Below are 18,822 nucleotides of genomic sequence, written 5' to 3' on the forward strand. Positions count from 1 at the left end.
CCGAATGCACTTGTCCATGTGTCCGTGGTTAAGTGGACCTTCCCAGTAACTGCATTGGTCAGGGCACGTGGGATGTTACAGGACACATGTTAGTGTAAGGCCTGCAAGACACACCTTGAAAAATAGTGGCGGCTAGGGACTGCATAACGTGGGACGGCCGCCGACATCAGGCTGTGGAAGGCCTTAGTGTCCACAAGCCTAAATGGCAAAATTTTCAGGGCCAGTAATTTGGAAAGCTGCACATTTAGTACTATGGCCTCTGGGTAAGTGGCTGGGTATTTTCGTTTGCGTTCAAAGGCCTGGGGTAAGGACATTTGGACCCTGTGCTGGGACATGGAAGTGGATGTGGTCGCTGATGGTGCTTGCTAAGGTCCAGGTGCAGGGCGGGAGGCATCCAAGGCTGCACCTTCGACAGGAGATCGGCTAGCACGTAACATAGGGGAAGAGGAGGCAGTGGTGTGACTCGCAGACACAGATTGTGGACCCAGGCATTCGTCCCACTTATTACCGTGCTTGGATTCCATCTGGCGGATCATGCTGGTGGTAGTGAGGTTGCTAGTGTATACGCCCCGGCTCATTTTCATATGGCACAGGTTGCAGACTACTATTCTTTTGTTGTCCGCACTTTCCTCAAAAAAGTGCCTTATTGAGGAACATCTACCCCTGGGCAAGGGAGATTTTCTCAAGAAGGTGCTCCGTGGAACAGTTGCGGGCCTGTTTGGTGTGGCCCGCTTTCTCCCTTTTACCACCCCACTGCCTCTTCCAGCCTGTTGCAGTGCTTCAGATCCCACCCCCTCGGTACTGCTGTCCTCGCTCGGTTTTCCACCTTCCCAGGTTGGGTCAGTGACCTCATTGTCCACTACCTCCTCTTTCACTTCCTCACTCTGATCATCCTCCTGATTTGTTGACCTAACCACAACCTCAGAAATTGACAACTATGTCTCATACTTTTTATCAACCTCTTGAGACAGTAATTGAGGTTGACTTATTGGCAACTGTGTCTCATCATCATTCACCTCATTAAACACTAATTGCCATTCCCAACCGTCATGTTCTTGTGGCTGTGGATGCTCAAGAGTTTGGGAATCAGGGCACAAGATCTCATGTCCCTCTTCAAGCGTGCTTGGCGAGAGGGCCAAATTAAGTAATGGTGAGGAAAAGAGGTCCTCAGAATAACCGAGTGGGGGATTAGTTGTTTGGCCAGACTGTACATGGTGGAAGGAAGGAGGATCAGGGTGAGGATTGTGTTGACCAGACTCCTGGCTACTGAGACTGGACTTGGTGGAAGACAGTGTGGTGCTTAACCGACTAGAAGCATTATCTGCTGAAAATCCAACCTGATCGCACTGGTCTGACTTCAAGAGTGGTGCCCTGTGCCGCCCTGCAAACTGTGACATGAAGCTAGGTATCGTGGATTATTGTTTTTCTGTGCTCTGGCAGCAGGCACAGTTTTTCCGCGCCACGGGCCACGGCCTCTGCGTTGACCATCAGCATCAAGAACACTTCCCCGTCCCTTACTGCTAGCCTTCTTCATTTTAAATGTGATATATGCTTGAAAGTATGTCACATGTATAGTAGAGTGGGATTTGGAAGTAAAAGTGCAAAAAAATTTACAAAGGTTTTTGTGATTAGGAAACGTTATACAGTACAGGTACCACAGGTAATGTCACTGTTCGCAGTGTCTATGTACACTGGATGTCACTGATATTTTGGGGATGTGCACACTTTAAACATGAGATGTGGCACGGATAATTTAACTGTTCGCAGCGGACACTGTCTACAGTAAAAGGTACACTGGATGTCACTGATATTTTAGGGATGTGCACACTTTAAACAGGAGATGTGGTGCGGATAATTTAACTGTCCGCAGTGGACACCATCTACGGAAAAAGTGCACTGGATGTCACTGATATTTTTGGGATGCGCACACTTTAAACAGGAGATGTGGCGCAGATAATTTAACTGTCCGCAGCGGACACCGTCTACGGAGAAAGTGCACTGAATGCCACTGATATTTTAAGGATGCGCACACTTTAAACAGGAGAAGTGGAGCGGATAATTTAACTGTCCGCAGCGGACACCGTCTACTTAAAAAGTGCACTGAATGCCACTGATATTTTAGGGATGCACACACTTTAAACAGGAGATGTGGCGTGGATAATTTAACTGTCCACAGCGGACACCGTCTTTGGAAAAAGGTATAATGGATTTCACTGATATTTTACGGATGCGCACACTTTATACAGGAGATGTGGCGCAAATATTTTAACCATCCGCAGCGGCCTATTACACGGTATTTAGCACAGGATGCGCTAAAAACATATATTGCTGCTGTCACACACAATAGTTCTTAAAAGGACTGTTGGGTCTCTGAAAAGTTATTTGTATAAAAATCTTCCTATTACACTCCCTACACTGTCTGTCCCTTCCTATGCACACCTCTCCCCAACACTGCGGACGGTTAAAATATTCGCGCCACATCTCCTGTGTAAAGTGTGCACATCCATAAAATATCAGTGAAATCCATTGTACCTTTTTCCAAAGACGGTGTCCACTGTGGACAGTTAAATTATCCACCCCACATCTCCTGTTTAAAGTGTGTGCATCCCTAAAATATCAGTGGCATTCAGTGCACTTTTTCCGTAGACGGTGTCAGCTGCGGACATTTAAATTATCCGTGCCACATCTCTTGTTTAAAGTGTGCACATCCCTAAAATATCAGTGACATCCAGTCCACTTTTTGCGTAGACGGTGTCCGCTGCGGACAATAAAATTATCCACGCCACACTGTTTAAAGTGTGCGCTTCCCTAAGATATTAGTGACATCCAGTGTACCTTTTACCGTAGACGGTGTCCGCTGCGGACAGTTAAATTATCCGCGCCTTAGGCATTCACCTTACAGAAAAGAACAAGTGATTATGGGGCTGGAGGTATATTAGGCGGTCAGTGGATAACAATTTAAATGTAGGTCAATACAGGCCCCAAAAATTAAACATTCACCTAATAGAAAAGAGCAAATGATCATGCGGCTGGAGGTACAGTAGGCGGTCACTGAATAACAATTTTGCTGTAGGCAAGTGGAGTACAGGTCCCAAAAATTATGCATTCACCTGACAGAAAAGAACAAGTGATTATGTGGCTAGAGGTACTGTATATTAGTCAGTCAGAGGATAACAATTTTACTGCAGGCCAGTGAAGTACAAGTCAAAAAAATTATGCATTTACTGGACAGAAAAGAACAAGTGATTATGTGGCTGGAGGCAGGGCCGTCTTTAATATTGATTGGACCCTGGGCAAAAATTTTCTTGGGCCCCCTGGATCCCGCCTTCCCACACCTTAGCAGGCAATCACGCCCTCCACCACAACACATACACAAAAAATCCACACATCTGGTAGAGTACAGTGAATGACTGAAAATACTTCCAGTTCTGAAGACTCCAGCGGCTCAGGATCAGTGCTCTGGGCAGCTGGGCTCAGGCTGGAAGTGGGCACCGCTCTGCAGGAAGGAGACCAGGGCTCGGCTCACCCTAGTGTTACAGTGCACCCCAGCACCTCACAGTATGCAGTATAGCACCCTATAGTATACAGCAACCCACAGTATGCAGTATAGCACCCTATAGTATACAGCACCACACAGTATGCAGTACAGCACCCCACACTATACAGTACCTCACTGTATATAGTAGAGCAGTATAGCAGCCCACAGTATACAGCACCCCACAGTATACAACACCTCACAGTATACAGTAGAGCAGTATAGCACCTCACCGTATAGAGCACCCCAAACTATACACGATACAGCACCCCACACTATACAGCCCCCCACACTATACAGTACAGCAGTGTAGCACTCCACACTATACAGCACCCACAGTATACAGTATACAGCCCCCAACACTATACAGCCCCCCCACACTATACAGGCCCCCACACTATACAGGCCCCCCACACTATAGAGGCCCCCCACACTATACAGGCCCCCAACACTATACAGGCCCCCAACACTATACAGCCCCCCACAGTATACAGGCCCCCCCACAGTATACAGGCCCCCACACAGTATACAGCCCCCCACAGTATACAGCCCCCTACAGTATAAAGCTCCCCACACTATACAGGCCCCCCCACACTATACAGGCCCCCACAGTTTACAGCCCCCCCACAGTATACAGCCCCCCCACAGTATACAGCCCCCCACAGTAAAAAGGCCCCCCACAGTATACAGGCCCCCCACAGTATACAGGCCCACACAGTACACAGCCCCCCACAGTATACAGGCCCCCACAGTATACAGGCCCCCACACAGTATACAGCACCGCACTATACAGTAGTTTACAGTATATTAGCATAACAGCCCCTGACACCTTTTTCTGATGTAATCTTCACAAAAAAAGCTCCACAGTTAAGGCAAACTTTTCCTGCAACACTCCTGGTAGGACCTGTGATGACCTCATAGCCGTGTGACCAGTAATATTGCTAGGTTACTGGTCACATGGTGATGATGTCATCTAAGGTCCTAGATCACAGCTTCTCACAGTACGCTGACTGGACTCAGTGCCGGCAGGCATGGCAGCACCCCCTGTGTAGCTGACAGCCTGACACCCGGGGCAGTGGCTAGCAGGGCTCAAGAGGCAGCTGCCTTGGGCTCCCCAGTGTCATGGTTCTACCTTCTTGCTGTTCTCCTTCGTTTGACATGTGCTGGCGGCCATCTTGGTTTCTGGGTTTCTTGTAGCCTTCCACCCTGCGGCTCCTCCTTCCCACTGGGAGGAGCTGGATGCCTAGCTCATATATATAGGAGGTCTGTGGCTTCAGTTCCTTGCTTGGTCCTCCTGTGTTCACATGCTTCTAAGACTGCTGCTGCTTCTGGTTCCTGATCCTGGCTTCGTCTGACTACCCTGCTGGTTCCTGATCCTGGCTTCGTCTGACTACCCTGCTGGTTCCTGATCCTGGCTTCGTCTGACTACCCTTCTGGTTCCTGACCTCTGGCCTCTCAAAGACTCTGCTTCGGTTTCACCATCCGTTTGGACTTTTGCTTTACAGCTTTATTTTCAATAAAGCCTTCTTATTTTCACTTATCTCTTGTTGTACGTCTGGTTCATGGTTCCGTGACATTAGGACCAAGCCATGAATTCTGACGGTACAGGGCCATCCTCGCTACCCATGCTGGTTGCCAGACTTGATCAGCAGGATCACCTGTTGGGTCGGTTCGCTGTGGCGTTGCAAACCCTGCTTGAACGCACGGCTCATTTCGCTCCCGTTGCCGATGGGTCGGTTGTCGCTCCTACTGCCGCTCCGGTTGTTGCGCCAGAGTCTACCCCGACACCTGTTGTTGCGCCTGCGGTGTTTCGGGGTATGAGCGGTTCTGCCCCTCTTCCACAGCGCTTTGGGGGAGAGCCAACTCAGTGCCGAGGTTTCCTTAACCAGGTGGGCATTTATTTCGAGTTGCTGCCACATGCCTTTCCTACTGAGAGATCAAAGGTGGGCTTCTTGATCTCACTGCTCTCGGACAAGGCCTTGGCCTGGGCCAGCCCTTTATGGGAGAACAACAATCCGGTGGTTGCCGAGTTTTCCGGTTTTGTTGCTTCTCTTCGGAAGGTATTCGATGTGCCGGCTCGTGCTGCCTCTGCTGCGAAGCTCCTTATGTCCATCAGACAGGTTTCACGATCCGTAGCTGAATACGCCATTGAGTTTCGTACCCTGGCAGCAGAGGTGGGCTGGAATAATGAGGCTCTGGTCGCTGCTTTCTCTCATGGTCTCTCGGATGCCTTGAAGGATGAGGTTGCAGCTAAGGACCTACCAGTGGAGCTCGAGTCTCTTATTTCTTTCCTGATTTTGATTGACACCAGACTCAGGGAGAGACCTTCCTTTAAGGAGAGCCTACGTTTGCTGTCCCACCCGTGCCTCCCTCTCCTCCCACGCCTCCTGGGGATGACTTGTCTGGGGGTGAACCCATGCAGCTGGGGTTTGCTCGCCTGTCCGAGGGGGAGAGGGTACTCCGGAGACGCGAGGGCCGATGCATGTACTGTGGTCTCGGTGGGCATTTTCGGTTGGCATGTCCGAACCGTCCGGGAAACGCTCGTACCTGAGATCCTGTCGGGGGCAGATCTTGGGTGGAGTCTCCTCGTCCCCGGTTTCCCGTGTTGACAAACCACTGATCACTGTTGTCCTCTCCTGGGTCGGGGGCTCGGTGACGACCCAGGCGTTGGTGGACTCTGGTGCTGGTGGTTTGTTCATTGATAGTGTGTTCGCTGCCGCCAATTCCATTCCTCTGCAGGCTCGAGGTTCCCCACTGGCTCTTGAGGCGATAGACGGCAGACCCCTTCTGTTGCCACACGTGACTCATGAGACCCTTCCAGTGGGGATAGCCATTGGTGCCGTTCACAGAGAGTCGGTCTGCCTCCAGGTTATTTTTTCTCCACACTACTCGGTGGTCTTGGGGTACCCCTGGCTCCAGAAGCATAATCCGACTTTCGATTGGAGATCGGCCGAGATCCTCTCGTGGTCACCGCAGTGTGGGGCTAGTTGCATCCATGGGTCTGTCAAGTTGCTGTGTACTTCCTCGGACTCTCTGTTGCCTCCTGAATACGAGGAGTACCGGGATGTATTCGATAAGGTGCGCGCGGTTGCCCTACCTCCGCACCGCCCATACGATTGTGCCATAGAGTTACAACCTGGTGCCGTTCCTCCTCGTGGCAAAGTCTATCCACTGTCGGTAGCGGAGAATGAGGCCATGGAGGAGTACGTGAGGGAGGCGCTTTCACGCGGACACATTCGCAAATCCTCGTCCCCGGCAGGGGCTGGATTTTTCTTTGTGAAAAAGAAGGGCGGTGAGTTGAGGCCTTGCATCGATTACAGGGGTCTCAATCGCATCACGATCAAGAACGCTTACCCGATACCCTTGATTTCCGAGCTGTTCGATCGCCTTAAAGGGGCCACGGTCTTTACCAAACTCGACCTGAGGGCGGCATATAACCTGGTAAGGATCAAGGCGGGCGATGAGTGGAAGACCGCGTTTAACACCAGGACCGGTCATTATGAATCCTTGGTTATGCCCTTTGGGTTGTGCAATGCGCCCGCAGTCTTTCAGGAATTCATCAACGATGTTTTCCGTGACCTGTTGCAGCAGTGTGTGGTGGTCTATTTGGATGACATCTTGGTATATTCTGAATCCATGGAGGCCCACATTCTGGATGTCAGACGAGTGTTGCAACGGTTACGAGAGAACAAGCTGTTCGGTAAGCTTGAGAAATGCGAATTTCACCGATCCCAGGTAACCTTCTTAGGTTACATCATTTCCGCTGAGGGGTTCTCCATGGATCCTGAGAAGGTTTCGGCTGTCTTACAGTGGCCCAAGCCCAGTGGTCTTCGTTGCCTGCAGCGCTTTTTGGGCTTCGCCAATTATTATCGGAAGTTCATCAGGGACTTTTCCATGCTGGCCAAGCCTCTCACGGATCTGACCAGGAAGGGCAGTAATTCCCAGGTCTGGCCGCTCGAGGCCATCCGAGCTTTTGAGGCCCTAAAGTCCGCTTTTTTGTCGGCTCCGATTCTGTCGCATCCCAACCCTGGGTTGCCCTTTGTCCTCGAGGTGGACGCGTCTGAGACGGGAGTAGGCGCCCTTCTGTCTCAGCGTAGAACACCAGAGGGTCCTCTGCTTCCTTGTGGGTTTTACTCCCGGAAACTGTCTTCCGCAGAGTGCAACTATCAGATTGGTGACAGGGAGTTATTGGCCATCGTGCAGGCCCTTAAAGAATGGAGGCACTTGCTCGAGGGTTCGGTGGTTCCGGTTCTCATCCTGACGGACCATAAGAATCTGACCTACCTTTCTGAGGCCAAGAGATTGACACCACGTCAGGCCAGATGGGCTCTGTTCTTGTCACGTTTTAATTACGTGGTCTCCTACCTACCCGGTTCCAAGAACATCAGGGCGGATGCCCTATCACGGCAGTACTCCGAGCTGTCCAGGGAGGAGTCGATTCCGACTTCGGTCATACCTCCGAATCAGATCCTGGCCGCCATTCGCACCAGCCTGACCTCTCCCCTGGGTGAGCAGATTTTGGCGGCTCAATCTGGTGCTCCCTCTGGGAGACCCAACGGCAGATGTTTTGTGCCTGAGGAGTTGCGCACTCGGTTGTTGCGAACCTACCATAACTCCAAGACCGCGGGGCATCCTGGAAAGAATCAGCTGTCCTGGGCTGTTTCACGTCTGTTCTGGTGGCCTTCCCTACGTTCCGACATCGCCGCATATGTAGCGGCATGCTCCGTTTGTGCCCAGAGTAAGTCCCCTCGGCACCTTCCGTTGGGCCTTCTGCAACCCATAGCCACCGGGGAGCGCCCATGGTCACACCTGGGGATGGATTTCATTGTGGACCTCCCTGCATCCCGAGGCCATACGGTCATTCTCATGATTGTGGATCGGTTTTCCAAAATGTGCCACTGTGTTCCTCTCAAGAAGTTACCCTCTGCACAAGAGTTGGCCACGATTTTTGCCAGGGAGGTCTTCCGGTTGCACGGTTTGCCCAAGGAGATTGTGTCGGATCGGGGGAGTCAGTTTGTGTCCAGGTTCTGGCGCGCCTTTTGCTCCCAGTTGGGGATTCATCTCTCCTTCTCCTCGGCCTACCACCCTCAGTCCAATGGGGCCGCAGAACGATCCAATCAGGCCTTGGAGCAATTCCTTTGTTGCTATGTCTCCGATCACCAAGACAATTGGGTTGACCTCCTGCCTTAGGCTGAGTTTGCCAGGAACACGGCGGTGAACTCTTCCTCTGGGACGTCTCCCTTCATGGCCAATTATGGGTTCCAACCTGCCGTGTTACCGGAGGTATTCTCTCCCCAGGATATTCCGGCTGTTGAGGATCACCTTTCCGTCCTACGTGCTTCTTGGGTACAGATCCAGAAGTCCCTTGAGGCCTCTGCGCAGCGCCAGAGACTCCAGGCTGATCGCAGACGAGCGCCTGCTCCTTCCTACCAGGTCGGAGACCGTGTATGGTTGTCCACCCGCAACCTCAACCTTCGAGTGCCCACTCCCAAGCTGGCGCCTCGCTTTGTTGGTCCCTTCCGAGTGCTTCGCAGGGTAAACCCGGTAGCCTATGCCCTTGCGCTTCCTCCTGGCATGCGGATCTCTAACGTGTTTCATGTCTCCCTGTTGAAGCCACTGGTGTGTAATCGTTTCACTTCCTCGGTTCCTCGGCCTTGTCCGGTCCGAGTGGGCAATCGTGAGGAGTATGAGGTGAGCAATATCCTGGACTCACGCCTGGTCCGCGGTCGGGTGCAGTTTTTGGTCCATTGGCGTGGTTATGGTCCAGAGGAGCGTTCCTGGGTTCCCTCCGCAGATGTCCATGCTCCTGCCTTGCTCCGAGCCTTCCACGCACGCTTCCCTCAGAAACCGTTTTTTGCTCCGCGGAGGAGGGGCTCTTGAGGGGGAGGTACTGTCATGGTTCTACCTTCTTGCTGTTCTCCTTCGTTTGACATGTGCTGGCGGCCATCTTGGTTTCTGGGTTTCTTGTAGCCTTCCACCCTGCGGCTCCTCCTTCCCACTGGGAGGAGCTGGATGCCTAGCTCATATATATAGGAGGTCTGTGGCTTCAGTTCCTTGCTTGGTCCTCCTGTGTTCACATGCTTCTAAGACTGCTGCTGCTTCTGGTTCCTGATCCTGGCTTCGTCTGACTACCCTGCTGGTTCCTGATCCTGGCTTCGTCTGACTACCCTGCTGGTTCCTGATCCTGGCTTCGTCTGACTCCCCTTCTGGTTCCTGACCTCTGGCCTCTCAAAGACTCTGCTTCGGTTTCACCATCCGTTTGGACTTTTGCTTTACAGCTTTATTTTCAATAAAGCCTTCTTATTTTCACTTATCTCTTGTTGTACGTCTGGTTCATGGTTCCGTGACACCCAGGAGCAACTGGGCCCGGGGCAGCTGCCCCTTTTGCCCCTTGGTAAAGACGGCCCTGGCTTGAGGTATAATATGTGGTCAGTAGATAACAATTTTACTGTAGGCGAGTGGAGTACAGACCTCAAAAATTATTAATTCACCTGACAGAAAAGAACAAGTGATTATGTGGCTGGAGTTACATTAGGCGGTCACTGAATAACAATTTTACTGTAGGCCAGTGAAGAATAGGCCCCAAAAATTTGTTATTCACCTGACAGAAAAGAACAAGTGATTATGTGGCTGGAGGTATATTAGACGGTCAATGGATAACAATTTTACTGTAGGCCAGTACAGGCCACAAAAATTAGGCATTCACCTGACAGAAAAGAACTAGTGATTATTTGTCTAGAGTTACATTAGGCGGTCACCAGATAAAAATTTTCCTGTAGGCCTGTGGAGTAGAGGACCCAAAAATTATGCATTCACCTGACAGAAAAGGCCTTTTAAGCCACTGTATATACATAAGACAAGGACCATTCTTTGTTCTGGGTGGTGGCGGATATGTGTCATGACCGGCATGCCGATCACATACGTGACGCAAAGGGAGGAAAATGGGAAGGCCCTGTCCAAGGGAGAGGGAAAGGTGGTGACCTCTAACTCACCTTGAGGCTGGCACCTGACTGCCCTGACGTCCCTAGACGGGTTCCTCACCCGTACGCCGATCACGTGCCTAAACCCTGGCTTTCCCTGAGATCAGCCCTACGTAGTGAATAGGGCGGTGGGAACACTAGTCCGCACCACTAACACTAAAGGAAAACACCAAGGAGAGGACAGACAATACAGACAAAACATATAATCCCAGGTGGGCGACAACAGTGGACAACAAAATCCCAACAGGGATCTGGAGGGTAACGCTCTGGAACAACAACCAGGAATCACAGCTACACAGCTCCAGTGGGTCAGTATAGAAGTCCAGGCAGAAAGCTCTATATCTGGCAACCAGAGAAGTGGGAGAGGGGAATATAAGGAGGTTGGGATTGCTGGACAAGAAACAGCTGAGGAGAAGAAGCTACGGATCCCTGAGTGAGCCAAAAAGGATTGCAAGGCAAACCCAGAAAGCTTCCATTAAGAAACAGCACTATCTTTAGACACAGAGCGCACAGCCACCCGCTGCGACTTCCTGACCCCGGGTATAAAGGAGTCAGACGTGGCTCTTGACACCCTCGTGACAGTACCCTCCTTTCCACGAGGGGCCTCCGGACACTCAGGACTAGGTCTCTCAGGATGAGAGGCATGAAAAGCCTGAACTAACCTGTCGGCGTTTACCTCAGACGCTGGAACCCACATTCTTTCCTCGGGACCGTAACCCTTCCAATGCACCAGATATTGAAGAGAGCAGCGGACCCGACGAGAATCAACAATTTTGGATATTTGAAACTCTAGATTACCATCCACAACAACAGGAGGGGGTGGCAGCGGTGACGGTTCTAGAGGTGGAACATAATTTTTGAGTAACGACTTATGGAAGACGTTATGGATTTTAAAAGTTTGAGGTAGCTCCAGGCGAAAAGCCACAGGGTTAATGATGGCTACTATCTTGTAAAGACCAATGAACCTAGGACCTAGTTTCCAAGAGGGAACCTTTAACTTAATATTCCTAGTAGATAACCACACATAGTCATTCACTCCTAGCTACGGACCTGGTGACCGTTTCTTATCAGCCATGCATTTATATTTACCTCCCATATTTTTCAAGTTAGCTTGCGCCTTCTGCCATACAGATGAAAGAGATGACGAAAACCGTTCCTCTTCGGGAACCCCAGAAGACCCCCCCCTCTTTGAAAGTACAGAATTGGGGATGAAAACCATATGCACCAAGAAATGGTGACTTGCCAGTGGATTCCTGACGGCGATTATTTATAGCAAACTCGGCTAACGGTAAATATGATTACCACACCTATTGGTTTTCAGACACAAAACACCTTAGATATGTCTCAAGGTTTTGGTTGGTACGCTCAGTCTGCCCATTCGACTGAAGATGGAAAGCTGAGGAAAAGGACAAGTGTACCCCCAAACGGGAACAAAAAGCTTTCCAAAACTTAGAAATAAACTGGGTTCCCCGATCCGAAACAACATCGGAAGGGACCCCGTGAAGCTTCACGATTTCACTGATGAATACCTGAGCAAGACTCTTAGCATTAGGTAGTGCGGGTAACGCAATAAAGTGTACCATTTTGCTAAACCTGTCTACTACTACCAAGATAACTGTTTTACCCGCGGACAAAGGTAAGTCAGTGATGAAATCCATTGACAGATGTGTCCATGGCCTATTGGGAATGACAAGTGGCAATAAAGACGCTGCGGGACGTGTATGAGAGACTTTCGCGCGTGCACAAGTAGAACAAGTAGACACAAAATCCATTACATCCTGACGCAACCTTGGCCACCAAAAACGACGAGACAATAGCTCCAAGGTTGCTTTACTACCCGGGTGCCCAGCAAGTGCCGAATTATGATGTTCCTTTAATAATTTGAGACGCAGGTTTAACGGTACAAACAATTTCTCTGAGGGGCAAGAGACCGGGGCGTCCCCCTGGGCCTCTAACACCTTCCCCTCCAGAACAGCCGAGACAACCACTCCTCTTTGTGGACCCTGAGACAGTACAGCCCCCACTCCCACCTCTGACGCATCTACTTCAACAATAAAAGGCTGGGAGACATCAGGTTGGATTAGTACCGGTGCCGAGGTAAACCTCTCTTTTAGAGAGGAAAATGCAATTTTAGCGGCGTCAGACCATTTAGAAAAATCAGTCCCCTTCCTAGTTATGTCAGTAAGGGGTTTGACAATCACCGAATAATTTTTAATGAACTTTCTATAGAAATTTGCGAAACCCAAGAACAGTTGCAGTGCTTTAAGGTTCTCAGGAAGATCCCAATCTAAAATTGCCTGGACCTTCCTAGGATCCATACGGAAACCTGAAGCAGATAATAGATATCCCAGGAACTGTATTTCCTGAACGGCGAAGACACACTTTTCAATTTTCGCATTTAATTTATTAGTCCGTAGGACCTGCAGTACCTGTCTGACATGTACCTCATGTGTTTTTAGATCAGACGAATAAATTAAAATATCATCTAGGTATATCACCACAAACCTGCCGATAAGATGACTAATCATTAACGAAATGTTGGAAGACAGCAGGAGCATTGGTCAGACCAAAAGGCATGACTAGATTTTCATAATGCCCCACAGGGGTGTTAAAAGCTGTCTTCCACTCATCCCCTTCCTTGATACGAATCAGATTGTAGGCCCCCCTAAGATCAAGTTTGGAGAACCACCTAGCACCCGCAATCTGATTAAACAGGTCAGGAATGAGAGGAAGAGAGTATGGGTCTCGGATGGTTATCCGGTTTAGTTCGCGGAAATCTAGGCAAGGACGCAGGCCCCCATCTTTCTTTTTAACAAAGAAAAACCCTGCAGCCACGGGTGATGAAGAGGGTCTGATGTGTCCCTTAGCCAGACTCTCGGAGATATAATCTTTCATGGCTTGTCTCTCGGGACCCGAAAGATTATATAACCTGGTCTTGGGTAATTTTGCCCCGGGAATCAGGTTAACCGGGCAATCATAAGGACGATGAGGTGGTAACTTCTGACAACCCTTTTCAGAAAACACGTCCTCAAAGTCCGAAACAAATGTAGGTAGAGTAGCTACGGAGGCAACTAAGCAATTGCTATTTAAGCAATTTTCTCTGCAATGCTCACTCCACTCCAATATCTCCCTGGCCTGCCAATCCACCACTGAATTGTGCACTACCAACCAGGGAAGACCCAATACCACAGGAGTTGGAAGGCCCTCCAGAACATAACATGATAGACACTCGTTATGGGGGCCCCTACCCGAAAGTGTAAGTTATGGACAATGTGAGTGAGGTTTCTCTGAGACAGAGGAGCAGAATCAATAGCGAATATGGCAATAGGTCTCTGTAGCGTACAGAGAGACAAACCCATAGTGCGGGCAAAATGGGCATCTATCAAATTTACCCCTGCTCCACTGTCTAGAAAGAAAGAAATAGTCTCCATCTTAACACCAAAAACAACAACCGCTGGCAACACAAATTGAGATGTTCGTATGGAGGAAACGTATACCCCCCGGGTGACATCCTCCACACAGCCTGGGGTTAGTAGTTCTGACGGTCTTTTGTTTTTGAGAAAGGAAGGACAGACATTAATGAAATGACCCCTCCCCCCACAGAAAAAACAAACCCCACGCCTACAGCGAGCCTCAGGAGAACGGTCCTGACGAGTAGTTCCTCCTAGCTGCATAGGCTCGTCTAGGTCTGTACAGACTAACTGCTGCTTCGGAGGGGTTACCAATTGCTCAGGACTTTTCAATCTGTCCCTAAGATGTCTATCTATTCTGATAGAAAGGGACATAACAGCATCCAGGGAAAAGGGGTCTCATACAGCTCAAGCGCATCCTTAACCCTTTCAGATAACCCAGAGCAGAACTGACTCCTGAGAGCCGGGTCGTTCCACTGGGTATCCGTAGCCCACCTACGAAACTCTGAGCAATACTCCTCTGCTGGCCTCTCTCCCTGTAGGAGTCTCCGTAATTTCGACTCAGCCAGGGCGACTCGGTCAGGGTCATCATATATGAGACCCAAGGCCCCAAAAATTAATCCACTGACCGGAGAGCCTGGCAATCAGTGGGTAAAGAGAACGCCCAGGATTGCGGGTCCCCCTGAAGCAGGGAAATAGCAATCCCCACCCACTGTTCTTCATTACCAGAGGAGTAAGGGCGCAGCTTAAAATATAACTTACAGGCCTCACAGAACGTCACAAATTTGTCCCTTTCCCCAGAAAATCTGTCAGGAAGAACAACCTTGGGTTCCGCAGCAACCTGGTTACCCATAGCAACCACTGGGCTTGAGGTCTGTTGCAATTGCTGCTGTTGCTGGAGGACTGACGCCTTCAATCCTGCCACCTCCAAAGACAGGCCTTGAAGTTGCTTTGTCAAAGCAGCAATAGGATCCATACTGGATTCTAAAAAAGCAGAAAGAAATTTTTTTTTTCTTTTTTTTTTTCTTTCTACCTACGCAAAATAAGGGCCAGATATAATGTCATGACCGGCGTGCCGATCACATACGTGACGCAAAGGGAGGGAAATGGGAAGGCCCTGTCCAAGGGAGAGGGAAAGGTGGTGACCTCTAACTCACCTTGAGGCTGGCACCTGACTGCCCTGACGTCCCTAGACGGGTTCCTCACCCGTACGCCGATCACGTGCCTAAACCCTGGCTTTCCCTGAGATGAGCCCTACATAGTGAATAGGGCGGTGGGAACACTAGTCCGTACCACTAACACTAAAGGAAAACACCAAGGAGAGGACAGACAATACAGACAAAACATATAATCCCAGGTGGGCGACAACAGTGGACAACAAAAGCCCAACAGGGATCTGGAGGGTAATGCTCTGGAACAACAACCAGGAATCACAGCTACACAGCTCCAGTAGGTCAGTATAGAAGTCCAGGCAGGAAGCTCTATATCTGGCAACCAGAGAAGTGGGAGAGGGGAATATAAGGAGGTTGGGATTGCTGGACAAGAAACAGCTGAGGAGAAGAAGCTACGGATCCCTGAGTGAGCCAAAAAGGATTGCAAGGAAAACCCAGAAAGCTTCCATTAAGAAACAGCACTATCTTTAGACACAGAGCGCGCAGCCACCCGCTGCGACTTCCTGACCCCGGGCATAACGGAGTCAGACGTGGCTCTTCACACCCTCGTGACAATATGTGTGGGCTGGCATGAGGAAATTCAATTACACGTGGTCATCATAGGTGTTGAATTCCTCCGAGATTCATGCCTCATTAATTTTTAGAATTGTGAGGTAGTCCACACTGTTGTGAGCTAGGCGAGTGTGCTTATCAGTCACGATCCACCCTGCTGCGCTTAACGTCCTTTCGGACAGGACACTCGACGAGGGACAAGCCAAGAGTTCCATGGCAAATTGTGGCAGCTCTGGCCACAGGTCAAGCCTACACAACCAGTAGTCCAGGGGTTCCTCGCTTCTCAGATCGTCCACATCGGCCGTTACCCCAATGTAGTCGAACACCTGTCGGTCTAGGCGTTCCCTGAGGCTCGATCCGGAGGGCGGCTCTCGATGGGTTTTCTGCAAGAATTATCTCATATTCGAAGTGACCAACACAACTTTAAACTGCCCTCTTCTTGCAGGCGTGGTAAGATTGGTACTCGCATCTGTTTCACTGTGGGTGGAAATTCCTCTGCCAGCGCCCGCAACAGTAGAATGCAGCATCTCTCGCAGCAAGGCCTGGAAATGCTGCCTTCTGACAGCCCTCTGTGATGCTGGTAACATGTCCGCCATTTTGTGTTTGTACCGTGGGTCTAAGTACTTTGCCACCCAATACTGGTCGTTGCTCTTTATGCTTTTTATACGGGGTCCCTTTTCAAACACTGAAGCATGAAGGCCCCCATTTGCACTAAATTGGAAGCAGTGGGGCGGCCTGGCTCCTGCTCATCGCCCAGGAGAATGTTGTCCTCAGTCTCCTCCCCCTAGCCACGCACAACACCTGGGATCCCCTTCAAAGCATGATCTTCTTGCTCCTCCTCCTCCCCTCAGCCACCATCCTCCTCTGACTCCTCTTTACACTCCTGCTGACTTGTCTCAGAGGGAGTAGCCCCCTGTTAATTCATTCAGCATTGCGACTTCCACATGTTCCTGCTCCTGTTCCTCGACGGCTTGATCAATGACACGACGCAATGCAGGCTCCAGAAAAAAGGCGTAAGGTACGATGTCACTGATGGTGCCCTGGCTGCGACTGACCAGTTTGGTGATCTCATCAAATGGCCACAGAAGTCTGCATGCGTCGCGCATGAGCAGCCACTGGCACGGTGAAAAGAAACCAAGCTCCCAGAACCTGTCCTGCCGCAGAGTTCGTACAGGTAGTCGTTAACAGCACGTTGCTGCTGGAGCAGCCTATCAAGCATATACAAGGTGGAGTTCCAGCGCATCGGGCTGTCACAAATCAGATGTTTGATGGGCAGGTGGTGTCGCCGCTGAATGTCAGCAAGGCGAGCCATAGCAGTGCAAAATTTTTATGGCCTGCCGCAAAATGTCCTGAACCCCGGGGTATTTGGCAATGAATCTCTGCACGACTACGTTCAGGACGTGTGCCATGCACGGCACGTGTGTCATTTTGCCCTGTTATCGCACACCACTTCACCAACTATCAAATTAGCCACTGATCAGCCTGTGACCACAGAGATGAAAGCAGTGCAGGATCGGTGTGGCTCTTGGCTCCAGGCACAATAGCCGCAGCACATCATGGCAACGTCTCACCTGGCACATCGAATAGGTTATAGGGAGCTTGGGGGGGTGCAGTGGAAGAGGCGGTAGCGGTGAAAAAGGAGGAGACAGCCGAGGAGGAGACGGAGGATGGAGTAGGAGGAGGAGAAGAAGAGGCAGGCCTGCATGCAATCCGTGACAGTAACACCAAATCCACACGGGTGCCATGGGTTACATGCTTGACAGACATCAGAAGGTTTACCCAGTGGGCAGTAAAAGTTATGTACCTTCCCTGCCCGTGTTTGCTAGACCACGTGTCTGTGGTCAGATGTATCTTGGCACCCACACTGTGTGCCAGAGATATATTCAATTGCTGCTGAATGTGGCCATATAGCTCTGGGATGCCCTTCTGGGAGAAATATTTCCTTCTGGGGACCTTCCATTGCGGTGTGCCAAGGTCCACAAATTTTCTCAAGGCCTCCGAGTCCACCAGTTTATATGGCAGTAGTTGGCGGGCTAGCAGTTCCGACAAGCCAGCGGTCAGCCTTTGGGCAAAAGGGTTATCCAGCATCATAAACTTTTTACGCTCGAACATTTGGGCCACGGAAGCCTGCCTTCTGCCAGATGAATGCAACGATGGCACGGTGGAAGGTGGAGTGGAGGACAAATGGGAGGAGAGAGGAGAAGGAGATGAGGCAGGACGTGGAGCGTCGGGAGTGTGGCTTTGTGGGTTCAAACTGCGTTGCTTCCACGGGGCTCGGTGAAGGGAGGCCAGGTGTCTTCTTAAGGCGGTCATCCCTAGGTGAGTGTTGGGCTTACCGCAACTTATACGATGACAGCACAGGCTGCAGATACTATTGTCAGCAGCTGACACGTTAAAAAAAGCCCACACTGCAGAGCCATGTGCCGGAGTCCTGGGTCCTGGGATCGCAAGATGTGACCGTGCATGATGGATGGCTAGCTCCAGATACATTTGCAGTCAGTTTTTTGCCTCAAATGCACTGTGAGTTCTGCCTGCTTCTCCTCCTTCTCCTCCCTATCTGCTGCTCTGTCTCTCCCTTTGAACTCTCCTCCTCTTCTTCTCTTTTGGGCACCCACGTGACATCCATCGACAATTCATCATCGTCACCTTCACCACCACTGACATTAGAGATCTCGGAGTAGGCAGCAACAGCGGGGACCACCCTCCTTGAGCTGATCTGGGTACTGTCATCAGACCGCTGGGTGGCGGCCATTGCTACCTCCTCTTTCTCATCCGAGGCAAAGAATGACTGCGCATCGGTAAGGTCTGAGAATAGATGGGAAAATGATTTGTCTGACTCGAGTGGAGGGGCTATGGGGGTGTTGGTATTGTCATTGGGGGTGCACACAGCAGAGAGTGAGGAGGGTGCAGATACAGAGGATGAGGAGGGTGCAGAAGCGGAATGCTGAGTGAGCCACTCAACCAACTCTGGTGCATCCTTTGACGTAATCGCACGCTCTTTCTCCAACTTTCAACTTAGGCTCCGGCATGGTGCACCTGCCTGACCCCTACCACCCCTGCGGAACACCCTGCCTCTTCATCTTCCTGTCATTTTCAAAATGAGCTTATGCCAAAGTCCCTAGAGAAGAGCAGTATTTGTGGAAGCAGGTATATTGCAGGCGTCAATCAGTATT

The 18,822-nt window shown here is 50.5% G+C and overlaps 1 long non-coding RNA gene across 1 annotated transcript; it reads left to right on the plus strand.

The window, feature by feature from the left end:
• The first annotated feature begins 301 nt into the window (after positions 1 to 301).
• Positions 302 to 4,349, plus strand: LOC120999990. The gene is made up of 3 exons (XR_005778715.1): positions 302 to 430; positions 1,099 to 1,105; positions 4,339 to 4,349. It is a non-coding gene; the product is annotated as an uncharacterized LOC120999990 (long non-coding RNA).
• Positions 4,350 to 18,822: the final 14,473 nt, after the last annotated feature.

This window comes from Bufo bufo, chromosome 4, assembly GCF_905171765.1.
Source record: "Bufo bufo chromosome 4, aBufBuf1.1, whole genome shotgun sequence".
Classification (NCBI taxonomy): domain Eukaryota; kingdom Metazoa; phylum Chordata; class Amphibia; order Anura; family Bufonidae; genus Bufo; species Bufo bufo.